Here is a 20,652-nt window from a genome sequence, read left to right as displayed (position 1 = left end):
ATTCTTGGATCCCTCAAGATCAAGTTTGTGTAACATATTAACTTTAAAATAACCTTCCCAATTTCTTCTTTTACACAAAGATTTTACTTGGTAATGGAAAAACACAAAACTTTGTCCAGCCACCAAAGTAATAAAACTCACTGTGGCAAAATGCTACATGGGTTGCCAAGGAAACATGGGGTGCCAAGGAGAGGAGCATGAATACAACCAAGGCTCAAATCCTGCCATGTGTACATGGCTCTCATTTCCAATTTTTAGGGTATATTTTTTGACCACATATTACATTTATTAAAACATGACACATTTTCAGATAGCTATACTTTCTCTTGGCACATGAGGTGCTAATTCTGTGGACTGTGCTGTGATATAATTTAGAAACCAGATTTGCAGTGCTAAACTTGTAAATATCAGGGCCAAGATGCAGCCTGAATTAGTTAGCTAAGAAAAAAAAAATCAGTAAAACTTGCCATGCTTTGATCTGGTTCTGTTGCAATGGACTCTATAGTCATTTAATTCCACATTATTCTAGTTGTAAAAGCAAAGTATACAATGGCATTTCTCAAAACCCCTGATTTCACTTGAAATAGTTAGGCAACTAAAACCAAATTAGGTTGTTCTGAAGGTAAGTGTCTCACTCTTCATTGTTGGATTATATAGATACTAGAGGCCCGGTGCACAAATTCATGGGGGCTGATAGGTGGGGGAGGGGTCGAGGGAGGTTGGCCAGCTGGCCCCACCCCCAATGAGGGGGAGGAGAAGGGGCGATTAGGGCCCCAATCGGGCCAGTTGGCCGCCACAGTGCGCATCATAGTGACTGGTCGTTCCAGTGGTTCCATTGTTCCGGTCGCTTGACTTTTATATATATGGATGGTTTTTATAGGAGACATTCTCGGTGCTGGGAGAAATGGGATAGATTGCAAGAAGACTGTTGCTTTTGACGTTTAGCTTGTTAGTTCATTTATACTGTTATCACTTTTAACTATATTCTGTCATAACCATTTTGAAATTGAATTACATTTTAATTTTAAAGGTATTTCCCTTCATCCATGAACTCCATAATTAGTAAAGAAATAGTGTTCCTCAAAATGATTTTTTAAAGGACTTTTGCCACGTTTTTTTTACTTTCAATGAGTCCATATTTATGTTACTACAATATAAATTGTCCAGATAGATTATAAGGTACATTTTTAACTCATTTATTCTTCCCTCATTAGATTTAAGCACACACTACCACATCTTGACATTTTATCTGATTCAACGTGAGCATATATTGAAATTTCTTTGAAGGTTACATTTAGGTTTGTCATACCCCACTATATTGTTAACCAACCAAATTCAATCAACAGTTTGATCTTCTGCCTAAATTACAGAACTTTATTTAAATTAAAAAACCTTTTGACTTGAAAGTGTATTGTTAGGTTAACGCAGATAACACATAAATTGAAGCCTCAATCAATTATAATAGGAGAAAGGACCATTTGTCATTGTCTTCTTCACAGTTTCTCCCCAGGGTGCTAAGCACTTTTCATACATCATCTCTTTAAATTCTCAGCATTTTACGTTTCTGTTGTGTAGCAGAGGAACACCAGGCTAAGAGGGAACGGAATGACTTTCCCCACATCATGAAGTCATTGATAGAAGGGTCAGCATTGGAACTCAGGTCTGTCCTACTGCAGAGTCCACTGTCAATATTCTCCTCACGCACACTGACCACCTAGGTCCTACCTCTTTCTTCTCTACATTCTAGGTTATGTTGGCAAAGCATTGCAAGGAGTTAGGTTGCCAGTGTGACTGGGGGACCTCATCTGTCCCCCTGTGGAGATCCCATATTCCTCTCTTACTTCTATAACTTCAGGTCCACCACAGATGTGGTGACTCTTAGATATGGAGTGCCCTTATCACTCATCATCCAAAGCTGGACACTTGAGAGGGTGAAAGAGGATGCTCTCAGTATTTTTACCTCAAAAGGAGGCACAAAGTAGGATCTTCCAGAGCAGATGAGATATGTGGTTACCCTACACAAAGCAGTGGTTTGCAGGGAGGGTGTGACGTATGAGAACTCCAGAACCCCGGGAAGGAGTGTTGTGGGTGAAATATACCATACTGGGCTACTGCTACTGAAAGGGAGAGGAAGACTGAGAAATTCTGGTTTAGATCAGTATTTCTGAATTTCTCTCAAGCGTGTGCCTCTGTTGCTAAAACACATAGGTCTTCCTTTAAAGTTATTTAAATTGCTAACTGAAGTAAACATTGGATTCAAACACTCCAAGTTCAGTCAGGGTTCTGCTTTATTTTCAAGCTACCCAGCGCCAGGCCACCTTTCTGGTCACTCTTTCTCGAGGTGCTTCCTCGCCTGCCCTACCTCTGGTCTGGAATTGTGCAGAGCAGTCTCGTGGGAATGTTCATCCGGCTGTGGACTGACCACAGGAGCAGGCCGTGTCACCAAGTGAAGGGATGCTGTTTTGTTACCATCACCACCACTGACCAACATTCACCCAGAGGAAGGGTGGCGTTGGTCAAGTACATTAGCCACAAAAGTCTGAAGTAGCTCTTCTATGTGGTAAAAGTCTAAAGCTAATGCTAAAAATTAAAAAAAAAAAAGCCTGTTAACTACACAGTGGAAGCAACCTTTTGGTTCCCTAACTTAATGCTATTTAAGAATTTGTCATGTTGAAGATATTTTTCAACATTAAAGATAATAATGATTACTAACTGAGGGTTATGAAGGTTAGTGAGAAATAATGTAACCCTTCTTTTAACATTTCTGGTCTGATTCTCCCAAATAAAGAGGAGGATTATTAGTTATGAAGCCACAGTGCATTTCATAGCAGACATGGTGCTTTAGATGAATTATCACTTTTACTGCCACATCAACATTACGATGTAGGCACTATTGTTGCCCCATTTCAGAGATTAGGATATAGAGGCACAGGGAGGTGGTACAGCTAGGAAGTTCGAAAGCTGCCATATGAGCCAAAGCTCCAAGATTATTGTAACTAAGTACAATTTACAGTTTTTCAGAAGGCTAGAGGGATAGTATTGCTAATTCTTTGAGAAATATTACTCCTGCCTCAATCAGTAGATAGATACTCCTAAATACATTTCAAGATCATTTAGTTGAACACTAATATTGAATACAGTTCAGTTTTAAATAAAAATGGGATTAAAATTTATCTTATAACTTTAAAATACTTGAATTCAATAGTGTTGTAGTTTTAAAATTGGCAGACAGATGCACGGACAAATATAGAAACATTAAGGACCACTGAACTATTTTTAACACTTTCAAATAACGTTGGCAGCTGTTGCTAGTGTCAGAACTTAAATAACCATTGCTTTGTTAAAAAATAAATCCACAACATATGGATTTCAACATGTTGTATGTTTATTGTTTGTACTTCTTAGGGAAAGACACTTCAGTTGAAAAAATGAGAAATTTTCCAGGGTATGAAAAATCATCCTTGTCAGCAGGCAGGCAATCATAGTGTTATCAACATATCTGTTCTCAAATATGTCTGATGCTATGAATTTAGATAACTTGAACACTAAAACTGGTGTCTTCCTGATGGGATGAAGGCATTGTATTGGGTAATATCAGGCATGCATTGTTTCAGCAAGTTTACCTCCCAGGATAGGGTGCATGGGGCTGAGTGAGTGTAGAAGCCAATAGAGAATAAGTTAAAAAGGAAAATGAAATCAAAGTAGTGACATCTCTGTGGTCTACAGAGAAGAGATAAAAGGTAAAAGAAACAGTAAAAAGAGATGAACATGGTTGCCTTTGGGAAGCAGAAAAGGGGAGGATCAGGGACTGTTATTTTTCAAAACAAGTCTTTGAAAATTGTTTGCTTTTTTAACTATGTGCTTGTGTCATTTCAATGAAATTAGATTTCACAAAGAAATTTAGAAAATGGAATAGGCAGATACTTTGTTCTTAGTTTAGTTTGGGAATGTGTATCTTTCAATCTGACAAGTCCTTTGACACATAAAATAAATGGTTCCGGTTTCATTTTAACTCATCAGCCCTTGAGTTTCCCAAGGTGTTTCTGTTGGATTGCATGTGTTAGTGGAATCATTCTTTTGTAACAACGATTAAGCTGTATTTGTGTAGCTATTTCTTATGGGAATACTGAAAAGAGACTCAGATAAAAAGATGATGATCTTTCTCCTGAAGAACCGGCACATGCAGAGGAAAATAGGAAATGCAGAAAATAAAAGGTTCTGAAATCCCAGAATAGAAGACATAGTTTCAGTTGCTGCAACCTGAAACTAATTGCTTTTATTAGGCCATTAATGTTTCATGTTTTGGGGATATATTTGTATACTGTACAACTGCTGGACTATTTTATTGCAATGATGACGCCTCAAAGGATTTTAAAAAGCAACAAATGTATTTTGGAATGGTTATAGTCTTGGGGCTGCTATGTGTACATTATTGAATAGCTTCCTAATATACAATGGGATGGTATCCATGTTTTATTGTATAATGATTCTTTAGAAGAGACACACTAAAGCTTTGAGGGAGGGGAAAAAATGAAGAAAGCATTGACGGTCTATAAATAGGGACTGGATAGTGAGTGACCTCGAGGCAAAGAGCAGCTCTTACTCATCTTTGCACCCCCTTGTCCAGCGTAGTTTCTTATATCCACTTACGAGACAAATATTAATTGAGTACCTATTATGCACCAGGTTCTAGAGCTTCGCCAGTGAACAAACCAACAGAAATCCTTGCCTTCATGAAGCTTACGTTCCAGTTGGGTAGGGGGTAAGGACAGAGACAGAGGCCAAACAGATGGTTATGTAAAATGCTTAGTAGTCTGTCACATGGGGATGGGCTCTATGAAGATAAACAACTCAGGAGCAAGAGATGAGGAGTGTGGGCAGAGGGAGGGCAGGAGATGCGATTTTAAATAGGGTGGACACACAGTAGGCACACTAAAATGCTTGTTCAGATTATTTCTTGACAAAACCAATGTGTCCAACTCTCTGGGAACTTTGAACTGCTTATTTGGTTTAGTAGTAAGACCATCCTGTTGGGCATTCAAGCACATCATTGGGGTTGAAGCAAATACAGGAACCTGGACAAAACCAACAAGGTTGCATGAATAGCGCAACCCCAGTGTGGGCAGAGGGATGGTGTAAAGGAGAATCAGATACAGATGCTGGCTTCCCAGGCCTCCCAGTCCTGTTGGTCCTGAGCAAGGCCACCAAGCGCTTTGCAAAGTACAAAGGATTCCCTGTAATAATGAGAGGCTGTTTGCTTGTTTTTAAAACACCCTTGATACCCTGGAATGTACAAAGCGCAGGCTTTGAGAAAGAAAGAAAACCTTACAACTTAACCTTTGATCCGAACGAGATCAAGCTGTTCTTCATTTGGCCTCCTGCTTCCAGTACCTGGGTGCCTGGGTTTCTTTGAAATAATATTATTTTTACATGTCTCTAATACATATCTCCAAGGAAGGGCTGGGGAGCCTCAAAGGTGAGCTGTTCAATCACTTTCATAGATATTGGGTTTCTATACCCCTTCTCCTGTGGAACCTGATTTGGGAAAGTCAGTATTTGTTTTTGACTTTCAGGGAAGTCAAACAAAAAGGCCAACAGATGAGAGCCCTCCCCACAGGGCAGGCCTCACAGGGAAATCAATAAATTCTTTTCTGTTACCCTCATACCTGTAGGCTTCCTCTCAGCATCCTGCAAGCCAGGATAGTCTTTTATTCTTATTTTTATCCACATCTGCAAAATCCATGAGGACACCTGCAGATTATTCTGGGTTATGTGCAGATATGCCTCTCTCTCTCTCTCTCTCTCTCTCTCTCTCTCTCTCTCTCTCTCTCTCTCTCTCTATCTCCCCCTCTCATTATGGGCTGGGCTGAGGATGCAGCCCCGAAGCTCAGCCTCCATTCCCCCGCCAGCTTCCTCACCCTGGTGGAATAATGAGACTCTGTCTTGAGAACACGTGTTTATTGGTAAAGACTGAGAGTCCTTGTCTAACTCCGCGGGTGCAGTGCCCTTGACTATCCTGCCTGGCCTTACTTGTGGGCTGAGCTGTTGGAAGGCGTGTGTGTAAACACCGCAGTACCGCAGTGAGGGGCGAACTGGGGCGGGGGGGGGGGGGGGGGGGTCACCCTCAGTGCGTGCCTGCTTCTTTTGAAGTGTCTGCTGATTGCACCATTGTCATGCCAGTGGGGAGAAGCCTTTGTTTCCCGAGGCAAGGCTCTGAAGAGCCTGCTGATAAGACTAGGGACCCTGGTGTGAAACTGACCCTTTGAACTAGGAAGAATCTTTTAAGGTAAGCAAGCCTTGGCATTTCTATCACACAACTTTTTATTAGCGCTCTTAACGGAGCAGGTTGGTAGCCGTGCAGGTTGCTCTCCTAGGTTAGTGTTCTTGCTAGGCATGTAAATAAAGGTACTGTGTGTTTTTTAAGTTCTTCTGTATTAACACCGATGTGGGCTGTGGGCTCCTTCTTTACAAAGATAAAAACAATCCACTTGCCCACCTCAGTAAAGATTTGGGGGAAAATAGCATTCATCTGGGGGAATCACTTATTTACTCCTGCGATGAGATTCATTACACCAGGAATAAAATACTAATGAACCGCTAAGACTTTCTCAAGAAATGTTACACTTTCCGACTGAAAAAAATGACCTTGATTATCTTTCAGACCAAATGGCATGAGCCATTTCTTAGGAAAGGTCTCTGGTCAAACAGAAGGTAGACATGTAGAAGAAATGGTAGTCATTTTTTAATTGACACTTTAATATCTCCAGTGTTCTGCAGCGTGGGTATTCTCATAATATTAACTGCCTTCACCATTCAGCCCTTTAGTCACTCAACAACCCTTCGTCAGTCGTTACTAAGTGGCAGGTGTTGTTGGGCAGTTCTCAGATGCCGCTCTGAGCAAGGCAGTCTTGTTCTCCACCTTCCCAAGGCTTCCAGCCCAAGGCACCAAAGAGGCAATTAAGGGTGAGCAGACCATGGTAGGAAGTGACAGGTGAAGTTTTTCCTGGGCTTTACTTTAAAGGAAGAATTGCGCTTTCCTTTTTCAACGGTGCTTTGAGAGTTTCCATGTTTTATGTCTGAGTTTCCTTTCCAACTTTTCCTTCACGTTAGCCTCGGTGCATCCCTAGATGGTTTCCCAAAATAGAATTTTCCACTTCAGACTAAGGAGCTGCAGATGACGGGGGGGGGGGGGGGGGGGGGGGGGGTTGAAGGCACACGCCTGGGAACTTTCATTTGCGGTTCTACACTGTCTAAACCCCCAGGCGACAAAAAGGGCTCGAGTGGCTGCTCAGACTTCCAGGCCCAGTGCTTCCGTGGGCCTCCCTGTAAGGCAGGGCCCGCCCCGCCCCGTCCCGCCCCGCCGGCTGCTGCTCTCCGAGGGAATAAATGCAATTGTTTGTTCTCCACCACGCTGGGGTGTAGCAACAAGTTCTAAAATAGCCTTTTGTTTAAAGTGGCCCCTATGCATACAGCTGACCCCTGTTTCTAGGTTTTCTAGACTGAAGAAGTTAGCGAGTTACAGGATTTCACAGCCAAGGACCTTGCAGATCGCCTACCATTTTGTAGATGAAAAACTGAGGCCCAGATGGGTCAAGGTCCTCCTAAGCAGAAGCAGAATCACAGTGAGGAGCCCGCCCTCCCCCTCCATCCAATACTCAGAGTGGAGCCCCGCAGCCCCTGAGGACCCCGAGGGCACCCCACTCCACCACTGCATCTCTCCTCCTCCTTCGCGCTGCTTTCTGCCCATCTGTGTTTTGAAGCTGGGCAATTTGGAGATACTTCCCACGTGTTTGACCTAAAGCAGATTTCTCTCCCTATTGTTTTTCCTTTAAATAAACACATAAAGAGTAAAGCCAGGTCTCCAGGTCCCGTCCCTCCATGTAGATATCATGCTAAGTGAAATAAGTCAGTCAGAGAAAGACAAGTATCACATGATCTCACTCACATGTGGAATCTAAGTAACAAAATAAACTGATGAACGGAGTGGATCCAGAGGCACGGAAGGAAGCATGGAACAGAGTGCGAAATCTCAGAGGGAAGGCGGAGAAGTGTGGGTGGGTGGGTAGGAGGTAATCAACCAAGGACCTTGTATGCATATATGCATGGCCCATGGACACAGACAACGGGGCGGTGAGGGCCTGGGGTGGGGGCACGGGCGGGCTGGAGGCAGTCAATGTGGGGGGCGGGGGAAGGGGGGCATATGTAATACTTTCAACAATAAAGAATTATTTTTTAAAATAAGATATTTAGAATAGCTCTCAATAATAAATAAAGCTCTAAAGAATAAAGCTATTTATGCGACAGTTCTTTCTCAATGAGTTCCGTTGATGAATTTTAACACTCTTAATTTGGTATATGTTGTATATCTATGTCTACAACTGTTGAGCCCAGACCAATAAAGGTTATCCTGAACATTGCAGTAGGGATTTTCAGATTTATTACTATTTGCCTTGTTTTTTTTCTTTTCCCAAACAGTAGCTCATTTGTGGGAATTACATTACACATAATGTTCAGGCATACTTCAATTTTAAGCCAAGAAAGTTTAAGGTAATGGTACATAATATTCTAACAGGAAAGTATGTTGTGCTAAGATTATTACCATATAATAAAGTTCATAGTGCCCTAAAGCAATAGAATATGAGGATCCTTTATAAAAATACTTAGTCTAGGGCCAACACCCCATCCCCTGTCCTTTTCCAGTTTCCTCCCCCTCAAAGCCACAGTCTCCATACTTCTCATTTCTACTTTCAAAAGAAGGATTATTATCTTTTTCATGATTTTTTTTTAAATGCAAAAGTGGTGTACTCAGTCATCATTAATATACATGTGGCTCAGCGGTTGAGCGTCGACCCATGAACCAGGAGGTCACAGTTCAATTCCTGGTCAGGGCACATGACTCTGTTGCAGGCTTGATACCCAGTAGGGGGCATGCAGGAGGCAGCCAATCCATGTTTCTCTCTCATCATTACTCATCATTGATGTTTCTATCTCTCCCCTTCTCCCTTCCTCTCGCTGAAAATCAATAAAAACATATTTAAAATATATTTTTTTCACTTTTGTTTGCTTATACAGTTAACTTTTATAAAACCCAAAAGTGACTAATTGATGGATTAATAAAAATGAGATGAACATAATTGCATTTCATATCCTGATAAAAATCACACGGGAGCAGGAGTCGTCATCGTATCCTGCTGTGTACCCGCAGACATGTACTTACCTTGTTCTCTGGCTAATGAGGAGAAATTAACACTGTCACTGTGTGATTCAGCTCAGTGATAAGTTCATGTATCATCGTTCACATGACCAGCCACCAGACATCTTCTGTTTCTCTGCCTTAAATCAACACAGATGTGCTGGCTTTGGAAATGTCCATCAACCTCTTGTAGGCTCTGCTGCCTGCTCAGATGCAGCCTGCACCGATGGGTGTGATGGGATTAGAGGTTAGTTCTTCCTCACACGACTGTGATCATAGCTCAAGAAAAATTCTCCCATGCATTCATCAAATCAGAAGTCTGAGCACGAGAAAAGCTATAGGACTGGTGCTGGAAAAAAGGAAAAATGCTGTAGCAGAGGAGAGTAAGAGACACAGTTGTGAACTGATTGTCGGCTGTCACTTGGCGGCAAATAAGTTGTGGGATAGGGGAAACCTTTCCGTCCTCTGCCAGTGAATTAGAGTCTGTTTAGTTCAAAAGGGTTCAAACACCTTCCCAGCTTATGTCTGTAAGGACCGTGTGATTTATTGTTTTCCTGCTTTGCCTACACAACTTGATCTGCTTATGTATTTTCAGTAAATAACCCCTGTCCCCCCAAATGACCTGTGATCTGCCTGCTATGTGTCCATGTGCTGGGATGCTCATGAACATTTAGAACTCAGGAGACGGCAGCTGCCCAGCAGCAAGTTTCAACAGTGGGGCAGCAGTTCACTTACATCAGCGGGAGCAGCACTTGCCTCAAAAGCTTCATGAATGTGCAGCTTATGCACAGGGGATGCAGTGAAATTGCAGGAACTGTGTGCATAATTAAAACCAAGCATTGCATACCCCCACAATAATGGGTTTAAATTTTAGATGTGAATTGGCTTTAATTTCTAAATTTCTCATTTCATGTTGTTGTTTTTTTAGTCCATTCTTCAATGCATAAGAAACCATCGTTTTCAAAGGTTTTGTGGATTGAAACCAGCACCACAAGCCACACCAAAAGAATAGTTTCACCTGACAGAGTAAAAAGGAAATTAGCTTTCACGTGAGAAAGACATCTTTACGAAGGGGGGTGAGGGGCAAATCCCTTAAATGAAATGTAGTCCCTCAGAACTTTTCATAAAAGAGATCTGAAATCCCCTCATCAGCGTGACTGCTTCGTGAGCAATATTGAAGATGCGAGTGTGCAGGCAGAGTTTTGCATTGACTTAACTACACTGTGAAAACTTAAAGCATCTCCACTTTTTCATTCCACAAATTTACCATTGTCTTAGGAAAACTAGTTACTAACGTGAATGGTGTCTCTAGACCAATGGTTCCTAAACCCAGTTACCAATTGCAGTCACCTAGGGGGACAGTGTGACGTGCAAATGTTTGGGTCGTAACGGAATCATAATCAACAGGGCTGTGATCCAGGCATCTGTATAGCTTAAGGCTTTCCAGGGGATTGCCACTCAGCTCAGCAGTACTTGCTTTTGATCACCCTTAATGTAGAAAACCTAATTCCCATCCATATCTGCTAGCAAATACTCTTGCCCTAGTCTACAAATAGAATAGTTAAAATTTATTCAATAGACATTTTTGGAGTATTTGTGCAAGACAAAACGATTCCACCTTCACTGGGAATTATTGGCCTGCAGCCCACAAAACACACATGCCCACGTCCAAATCCCTCTGTCTTCATGGAAACATGGTTAAGGGGCGGGCCCCTCGCAGACTTGTTGGGTTCTAACCACCAAACTGGAAGGTGGCCATTTTTTAAACCTCACAGTCAGAGGAGCCACGAGGAGGGAGGCGTCATGTGTGAAGCAGAAAGGAGACAGTCTAAGACCGCGGTCGGCAAACTCATTAGTCAGCAGAGCCAAATATCAACAGTACAACGATTGACATTTCTTTTGAGAGCCAAATTTTTTAAACTTAAACTTCTTCTAACGCCACTTCTTCAAAATAGACTCGCCCAGGCCGTGGTGTTTTGTGGAAGAGCCACACTCAAGGGGCCAAAGAGCTGCATGTGGCTCGCGAGCCGCAGTTTGCCGACCATGGGTCTCAGAGAATACGGCCTGGACTTCTGCCGGCTGCCTTTTCTGAACCGAAGCCGTTTTCGAAGCTCAGCTACCTTCCTGCTCTGTGTGGCCTGAGACACCTCTAGATCCTTACAGTAAATGAGCCCCTTTCCTCCTTGAATTGGTTTGCTTTCTGTTGCTGACAGCCATGGAGTCCTAATGCAAACTTCATTCAGTAGTTTCATCAAAATAGCTCCCTAACGCCCCTGTCACGCTTGGATGCCACCCGAAGAGAGAAGCAACCCGTCTGTGGAATCCGTTCCTGAGTGACTCTCATTCATTCCATTCAGATTCTCTGCCCACTGAGTGTGCTGCTTTTTGGGAGGCAGGTGCCCTTGCGTTCCCTGCCAGAATATTCCTAAAGACACTGGAATGATAACTAAGCAATTTTCCTGTACTCTGCCCACCACATTTCCCTGAACAAGAAGTTTCCTCTCCTGGCACCACTCCCAGGACGCCTGTCCAGGAGCGGCACCTCCAAGCTGACTTGGCGCTGTTTGCAGAAATCAGCTCTTACCATCCCCTGCTTGTTAAGTGCCCTCCTATCTTAGGATGTACCCTTTGCCTAGGACCCCACTTTTCTTCGCATCTCGTTTCCTGTTTTAATAAACCATCAGCAGAATGGATACTGCGATGTGATTATTACGTAGAATTCCTGAAGTCCACCTCTGCTTTTTGTAAGGAAGTGGGTTTTTGTTTTTGCCACAGACTCAAAAGTTAAAATAGATGATTGTCTAACGCCTCTTTTTGCCAGGAATCACGTTTGTCACATAATTAAATAACCAGTCCCGTCCCCCCACCCCCAACCCCAATAACTAGTATATGCGGATGGATGATGGCAGGACCAAAGGGAGGTGATTTGTGGAGGTTGTAGAAATCTCACATTTGACCTCGCCTTAGGGGATGAAGAAGGTGTGGGGATAAATCAGAGGTTCCTAGAGCAGAGAATTGCCCCAGCAGCTGGGAATATTCTGGTGTGTATTGATTTGGGATGAGGGATAAAGAAGCAAAATGGAGTCACTGTGGCCCCCATTCCCATTTCCTACGACCATAGGACCCAGAAGGAAAATCAGCTTGCATAATTTCTGTTACTTTTTATTTACTTTTGGCGGTATAGTACTTTCTTAGAACAGATATTGAAGCCAGCGGCTCTTAATTGTTTTCTGTGTGTGTGTGTTACATTGAAATAGGACATCTCTTGTGATGGTTTTGCAAGATTGGTATGGTGATAGTCTATTTTGGGAAAATTCCGGGGATTTTAGTGTGTCTTAATTTCTTTACTACCCGGCACTCCGAGGAATCTATCCCCTTGTGTAAAAGGAGTGTGAGGGGAGTCTGGACATGCTCATCCCAGGTGGGAGTCACTAAGCCCAGGCCTCTCCTAGATGAGTAACAGGTGTGAAGTGTTGTCTGAGGGCTCTTCTCTTTGACAGCTGAATTGAGCCATAAAATGTTTGAGTAATTTATGCAAGTCTCTGGAAGCCCACATATAGATTGTTAATCCCGGGTTCAGAATGCACTAGTGTTGATTTCACAATGAAATCCTTAATTTTTTTTTTTTTATGTGTCTCTTACCTTTAGCCTAGGTGAAAATACGCAGATTTCCTCGTAAGTCAAAATGAATTTTGTAAACTGTTATCCATGGTATTAACATCTTCTCTTGGCTTTTAAGTAAAATGAGAGTTTATCATAATCATATGTTTCAGTTCATATTTAAAAATATTACAAGATGGCCATGACTGGGGTTAAGAGACCCTTAGAACATCTTTAATTTCAGTTAACTGCTAAATTTGCATACTCTTTTTGTAAGCTGGATTTTTCCTCCTAAAAAAAATAAAAAAAGCAAAGCAACATGTGGTTTGTTACATTCATTGCTCTTCTTAGCCTGTTTTGCATTAGGAGGTTATGGAAACCTAAGACTGAGCGCTCCATAAAGAAAGCCTTACGGCAAAGGAAAGAAATAGAGAAAAGAGACATCTGAAACTTGGCCCCTTTTCCCTATCTGCCCTAAAAATACATTCCAGTGTAAAATATGGGTCCTTGAAAGTTGGAAGGAGAAAGGAGCAGAAAAGCAAATAATTTTTAAGAAAATCATTAAGTACCTTGGTTAAGTAGTCCCTATATATCTCCTTTAAGAACATCTAAAACATAAAACCTTCTGGAACAAAGCAAAACTGTAAATGTCCATTCATTCTCAGGCCATCCTGTAAATTTACCTTTGGTTCTCCTCTACTCCAAACAGAAATTGCCACCAGGAATCTACCCAGTGAGGATCAAGCCGCCATTCCTGTAGGTAGGCTTCTAGGAGTAACATGGCAGGGACCTCAGCCCATTTTCTCCTAATTTCTCCTTGTAGTGTCACCAATGATGGTGGCAGTGAATATTTTCCTCACAGTGCTCAGAAAACCTGCAGGCTAGGTAGTACACTAGTGGTGATCTTGAATTCTTTTTCTCCTTATAATCTTATTATAAATTAAATTGTTACTACATAATACCTGCATAATAAGGCCTACATGTTCCTCATAGGCTTTCAAGGATCCCAAATATTTATGTATGTGATCATCATATTTATTTTCCCTAAGAATTCTTTTAATTAGGCATAAGAAACAGAATGACCAGCAATTTTTTTTTTTTGGGGGGGGGTAGGTTTTAATTCTGAAAAAGAAAGCTTCACTTCATGAAAAGTATTGTTAGGGATTAGACACCTGCATGTTTGAGAAAGTCATTTTAAAGCTTCTTGGAAAGACAAGGAGATGGTCATGAGTGTTGGCTTGTGTAGGAATTTGCCCTCTTATCTTCTGAGTAGTGGCTCCATTTGAAGACATTGTCTTACCCATATCATTGGATTCTTTCAAAAAAAAAAACTTTTGACTCTTCAGGTCCCGAAAACATGACATATCATAGAACTATTTTCTAATGATACTTTCAGTCTTTGCTCAATTACTCCCCCATCCGAAACATACTTTTCCAAAAGGTAGAGAAAGCATTTCAGAGATTCCTGGAATCCTGTTAAAATCAACTGAAAGAGAAGCTGAAAACTTCAGAAATGGTTGCTAGTGGAAAAGGTGGCTTGGTCTGTTATGTAAGCAACAGTGCAGTCAGGTCTTACATCGGAACCAGGGTTTGTGTTAAGTGAAAATGTTTGCCCTTCAGTAGGAAGCAGATTGTCTTCACAAGCCAATCTGACGTTATATGAACCCTAATTATTTGAGCTCATCTGCAAGAAATTTTTGTAAGGGGACATATTGGCCGTAAGAAATGCTGCCAGACAGATGATTAATTCTATTATCTTCTTTTTTCATTTGCTGCAACTCAACTGAAGGACCTTAGTAAAAAAATAATAATAACGTATTATGGTCCTGGGAGTTGAGCTGTAATCCATTTTGTCTGACAAGTTTATTAATGGCTGCATTACTTCAGTGCCTTTTGCCTTCAGGATGTCATGTGAGATGTGTTCGGTAGAATGGGTTGCCCACAAACTGTGAACTGAACCATTCTCATGATCTGTCCTTCGTTCAGCATAGTCTGCCTTTGAGTTGAAGAGGTGATGGTTGGGCTGCTGAGCCCATCTGAGAGGGACACGCATACCCATATCTGAGTAGGAGCTTAGTACGCTCTGATACGGGTAATGACTTAATAGGCAACAGAGCAACTATTCTATATAAGTGATCCTCGAATACAGGCTGGTTTTGTTGTGTTTGGACAATGAGATGATTTTGTAGCTATAGAAATTAAAATGGTTGAGTGAACTACTTTGAAGTTCAGGGTTTCATTTGTCTGAGGGTCCCCAGGGTTGGCAATGGGGGCCGCACAACTCTTGAGAGAACAAAATACTGGCATTAAGCTTCCCTAAAGGAGGCTTCATTTCTACCTAAAATAGTACAGTATTTAAAGCTTCTAGAGTTATTCTCTCTACTCTCAGCTGATGTTGCTGAGGGACAAGTTGGGGAAAGCAAAGCATTTTGTTTTGCTACTTGTAAGAGGCTCTGCTTTAAAAGCAGATGACAGTTGTTTATGATTATAGGCTCTGATGTCAGACCAGGTTTTGAATCTGGGCTCTTACACTAATTAGCTCATGATTAAATGGTTGAGTGACTTACCTCACTGTTCTCATATAAGATCTACCTCATGTTGTTACAAAGATTTAAAAAATATGTATAGGATCTAGCACAACGCCTAGCATACAAGTACTTCATAAGTTTATATAATAACAAAAGAGGTTCATTTGGCGCTATTCTGTTCTTAATATAGCACCCAAGTTAGTGAAGTAACTTGTCCAGAAAGACACACAATTCTAATACGTAGTTGACTCCACATTCTGTACTGATTCCACCACTGTCCTAAGTCACTGCCTAGGCCTTGAAAGGAAGGCCCTGTACCAGGTACTCAGTGGAATGCCCTAAGGCAGTGCTTTCCTTCCCTACAGGATGCTGAGGATGTTCTCCAGATCCACTGAGACCCCTCTTATCCCTGACAAAGAGCTACTTCACCATGACCATTTCCAGAGAAAGCACACCCAGGTTTTCCTTTGGAAACCCTTGTTTTCGTCTCTTTCTATACCTCCTTTGCCTAGAGATTGTGTTTTGTCTCTAACCTAACTTCCAGTTTCACTATCCCACACACTCTAAGGTTGACGTAATACATCTCCATCACTCTACATTTATGCTTGTCTTGAAAATTATTCTTCAGTGTGGTCTACAGCAGGCTGTTACGGACTTGGTTGTGTCTTACAGGGTAGGATTGCAGCAGTGTGCATGGGTGTTGGATCAGACAGTTTTGCACAGGGAACTGTTACAGCCCATGCCACTCCAGGGTGTGGCACTAATGTAACTGACTGGAGAAGAGTCCACTCCTGTAGTCCTGGCTTTTGCACCTTACCACGATTAACCACATTTAACCAAAGTCTCCTCCATCAGGTCATCTTTATTATGTTCAGTACTGTGATTAACAGAAGGGGGGCAGTTGCTGCTCTCAAGAAGCATCCAGTCTGGACTCAAGGTGAACATATTCAAAATGACGAACTGACCACTCAAGAGAGAGGGTATCATGTTGTGGGCTATGTCAATCCAACAATCCGACATCACTGTTTTCACCCAGAATATCTGGACACTAAACTAATTGGGATGGACTTGGCAGAAGGAGAATGGAAGCATTTGCGAAAGCTCTTTGAAGGAGCAAGAAACACAAGAAGGCCTATTTCTTAAAGGTGTACCTCTTCTATACACTCATGTTAACCAAAATAGAGGGCTCTAACCCATCCTTCTTGGTGTAGCTGCTCAGTGTAAAGGTTGAGCCGCTGGGTTATCCCAACGCTGAGTGCACATAGGAAGAGAATCCCACTCACTCCAGGGAATAGAATTTCTGGTTGGAAAAGAAACGAAGCTGTCGTTTGGGTGGAGGGACTGGCCTGAGTAAGATGGGAGTCTTGGGACGAGTGGAGGGTCCTGGAGCAGTGGACGTGCAGAGTAGAAGCCTTTGGCCTAATAGGGCTTCTGGAGACACTTCCTAGACCCACCCTAGTTCAGCCTGGAAGGAAGAGTTAGCAGGCATATTAAAGTGAGTGGCTACACAGCTGCACGTAATGAAGCAGCAGAATAAGGCACAGTGGTCATGAAACAGTATGATCTGGTTGGAAACCACTAGTTCCAGAGCCAAAGTGAAGTGTGGCAAGTGATGGGGCTGGAGCTGGAGAGATCAGTGGGGGCCTGAAATGGAGGGTCTTCACTGCAGAGAGCCTTAATTTTACCCCACGGAGGTGCTGGGAAAACTGGGAAGAAGGGATTTTAAAGTAGGAGAATGGTATAGTCAGGTTTGTGGTGGTCAAGTGAAGGAGAAAGAATGTAGGGATGAGAAGACCCAAGAAGATGAGTTAGGCTGCATGCTAGGGTGGGGAGGATCGGCTGCTGCCAATCATTGGGGTAGTGAGGAGGGATACGGAGCCAACAAAGAAAAGTTAAAGGGTGCAAAGATCTGATAAGTAACTGAATGAGGGTAAACAAGAAGGAGGGCACCCAGAGTGAAGAAAACATCTGTGATGATCAGTTTCTGGCTTAGTGGGTGGTACCATAAACAGACCAGGAATAGAGGAGGGAGGAGGATATTGATTTGGAGGTGGATGGAGAACATGATTTCGAAAAATTTGAGCTTTCTAAAGGGAGTTCAAGTTAGCCAATTAGTTTGAGTTCTAGCAGATCTTATCAGCCAAAAAGAACAAATGACCTAAATGATAAATTTGATGAGATTTCTTTTAACATTAACACTGGAAAATTGAACCTCAAATTAGTTGACTCGCTTTGTAAAAAATCCAAATAAAAACGAAGAAAAAACAGTCAATGGACTGATAATTAAGATATAAATAGGAGTGCTTCCTTTGTGCAGCGTCTGAGACAGGTTCTGTGGAAGATCAATAGGAACAAAACCATCTTCACCACTCAACAAACATTTACTGAGAATCCACTATGTACCAGGCCTGTGTGTCTCCGCACTTGGGATAGATCACAAAACAAAACAGACGTGATCCCTGCCCTCAGCCCCTCTCTAATTCAGTGCACTGTTGAAGAGACGAACGCTGCAAGCAAAGAGGAGAAAGGAAATATGAAGACTGACTTATACCAAACAACTGTTACTCATCTAGAACTATGTGGCTCAAGACCGACAGAACAATTTGAATTCCAAATCCTGGCCCTGGCCCAATCTAATTAAAGCTTGTAAGCCAGTCTCCACTACAAAATCACCTCCTTTCAATTCCCACGGTTGCAGAAAGGGACTTGGGATCTTAGATAAGATAAAGAAATGTTATGGAAAGCTGTGCTGACCTTTTTCTTTTGGGCAAGAGGCCTTTGGCCGCCTGGAATCGTTCTTTGCTGACACCTCTCTGAGAACACCTTGAGTATTGGTGCGGAGTTTAAGGAGCATAAGTAAATACACGAGTGAGCAAAATAGCTTTGAGCACGTAGTTCATGAAATAAAGCAATGAATATTGTATAATATTACATTTTAAGACAGAGCAATATTTATTACTTAATGGTTTGCATAAACACTAACTGCTAGATTGTAGATTCCCACTGAACACAATAACTTTCCAAATGTCATGTTCATCTCTTGGGTAGTCCTTTCACATAGATTATCTTCCAGCCTGAAAACCACGCACCTGTTTTTGTTTTATAATGTGCTCTTTAACACAACAGGACATAAAAAACATGTTTTATTTATTTATTTTTAAATCTTTATTGTTGAAGGTATTACATATGTCCCCTTCTCCCCCCCCCCGACCCCCCATTGGCCCCCTGCAGCCCGCCCCAGCTCCCCACCCCAGGCCTTCACCACCTTATTGTCTGTGTCCATGGGTTATGCATATATGCACATAAGTTCTTTGGTTGATCACCTTCCACCCATCCACCCTCCCCCGCCTTCCCTCCGAGATTCCACACTCTGAAACCATGTTTTAAATATCAACAGGAAGATCAACGTTGAGATTAAAAACGAAAATCCTTCAGGTTACCTTGAGTTTGTCTCCCGTGGACAGTGAAAAATATTTGCAGTTTCAAGTGAGAACTCACATCAGGGGTGAACTATTGGTTGTCTTTCAAGGAAACTATGGGAATGCTGACTCATTGAGGAATGTGGGCACCCCATCTGCAGCCCCGCCCCCCCCCCTCGCCCCGCAATCCACTCTGGGCTTCCACAGTTCGGTGTATTCACCCTCAGACACACTGTGTTGTCTTTCCTACCCTTGCCTACTGAGGCAGCGTCCAGGCTTTTCCCATCTGGTTGCCCTGCACTGTTCTCTCTACCCTCCCTCTAATTAGGGCATAGATACAATCATGTCACTCTTTGCTCAAGCTTCTGTGGCTTTCCACAGCCCCTAGAATAGCTTAGAGGCTTGTGCAGCCCTTCACAGCCTGGCACTGCTTTCTTTTGGTACTGTCTCTAGCCCCCACCGCCCTACCCCCCTCTTACTCCTCCCTCTCGGTCCTCACACCACATTACCATGGGCTTGCTAAGAGCTGCTCACTGTCTTAGACATCAAGCTTTGATGGGCTCAACCTGGACTCAGCCCTGTTCCCTATCCCAACTCCCTTAATTTCCCTGATCACCCACTTTTAATCTATAAAGGTTCCAGTTTAAATGTCACCTCCCCTTCACACTTCCTTGATCCTCATCTTCTAACCAGAATCAATTGATCAACATTTCCCATTATTTCTGTCTTAGAATTTTAGCCACACTGCAACTGTAGTATAACCACAGTGCATTCGTTGTTATGTATTTCGGAAAATAGAATCATTTATTTTTTCCACTCATCTTGTATATTTTCCTGTGCTTTCTTTTTGGAATAAATCAAGATATAAATAGAATATGAAATTTAGAATAGGTAATCCTTAGCTAAGGGGAGCGTCTAGGTCTAATAGTGCTGTCCTCCAACAAATACTTTTGGACTCAACCAAAGAATCTGTCAGTGAATCATGGATGGGCACACGAGGCACCAGTTGGAGCAGCTCCTGCTCCAGTATGTCTGGCTCCATGGAACTATGGGACCGGTGACACCCCCTTCTCAAGTATTGTAAAGAAATGCAGCAGAGATTTCTCTCTTCAAGTTTGAACCTGGGAGGAAGATAGCAGGGAGCGGAACTATGTATTTTCCCATATCCACCAATGCTTAAATCAAGAACGTCACTTTCTGCTTCAAACTTTTCTTTCTTATATTAATTATAGAGGCCCAGTGCATAAAATTTGTGTGTGTGGGGGGGTGTCCCTCAGCCCGGCCTGCACCCTCTCCAATCTGGGACCCCTCAGGGGATGTCTGACTGCCCGTTTAGGCCAGATCCCACAGAGGATCGGGCCTAAACCTGCAGTTGGACATCCCTCTTGCAATCTGGGACCGCTGGCTCCTAACTGCTCGCCTGCCTGCCTGCCTTCCTGATCGCCCCTAACTGCCTCTGCTTGCCAGCCTGATGTCCCTAGCTGCCCTCCCCTGCCAGCCTGACCGCCCCTAACCTTCTCTGCCTCAGCCCCTGCCACCGTGGCTTTGTTTGGAAGGACATCCGGAAGATGTCTGGTCTAATTAGCATATTACCCTTTTATTAGTATAGATTGTAGTCTATTTCCTTTATTGTTTTTTAAACTGTTTATAAAAGTCTTATATGATCATTATAAAAATAAAAAGATTATAAATGGTGTAAAAATATGAAAATACATTTATTTTACAAATATAAATTCAAAAGTAATAGTTTCCTATAATCTGCCTTCCCCTAGAATCTGTATTACTAGTCTACTATTTATATACCTCTAAATAGTTTTTCTACGTGTATACTAGCTTATATATTATTAGTTGTAACAATGTGATCATACTATATATTTTGCATCTTAATATATCTTGGATATCTTTTCATGTA

The 20,652-nt window shown here is 42.3% G+C and overlaps 1 protein-coding gene across 2 annotated transcripts in view; it reads left to right on the top strand.

Annotated features, from left to right (window-relative positions):
* Window positions 1–20,652, top strand: part of PRICKLE1 (prickle planar cell polarity protein 1) — a 105,502-nt gene that overhangs the window by 54,300 nt on the left and 30,550 nt on the right. The gene's annotated exons all lie outside the window — the stretch shown is intronic.

The sequence above is a fragment of the Cnephaeus nilssonii genome (assembly GCF_951640355.1).
Source record: "Cnephaeus nilssonii genome assembly, chromosome: 6".
NCBI lineage: Eukaryota > Metazoa > Chordata > Mammalia > Chiroptera > Vespertilionidae > Cnephaeus > Cnephaeus nilssonii.
Note: the sequence above shows the minus strand (reverse complement) of the source record. Positions and strands in the feature narration are given on the sequence as shown.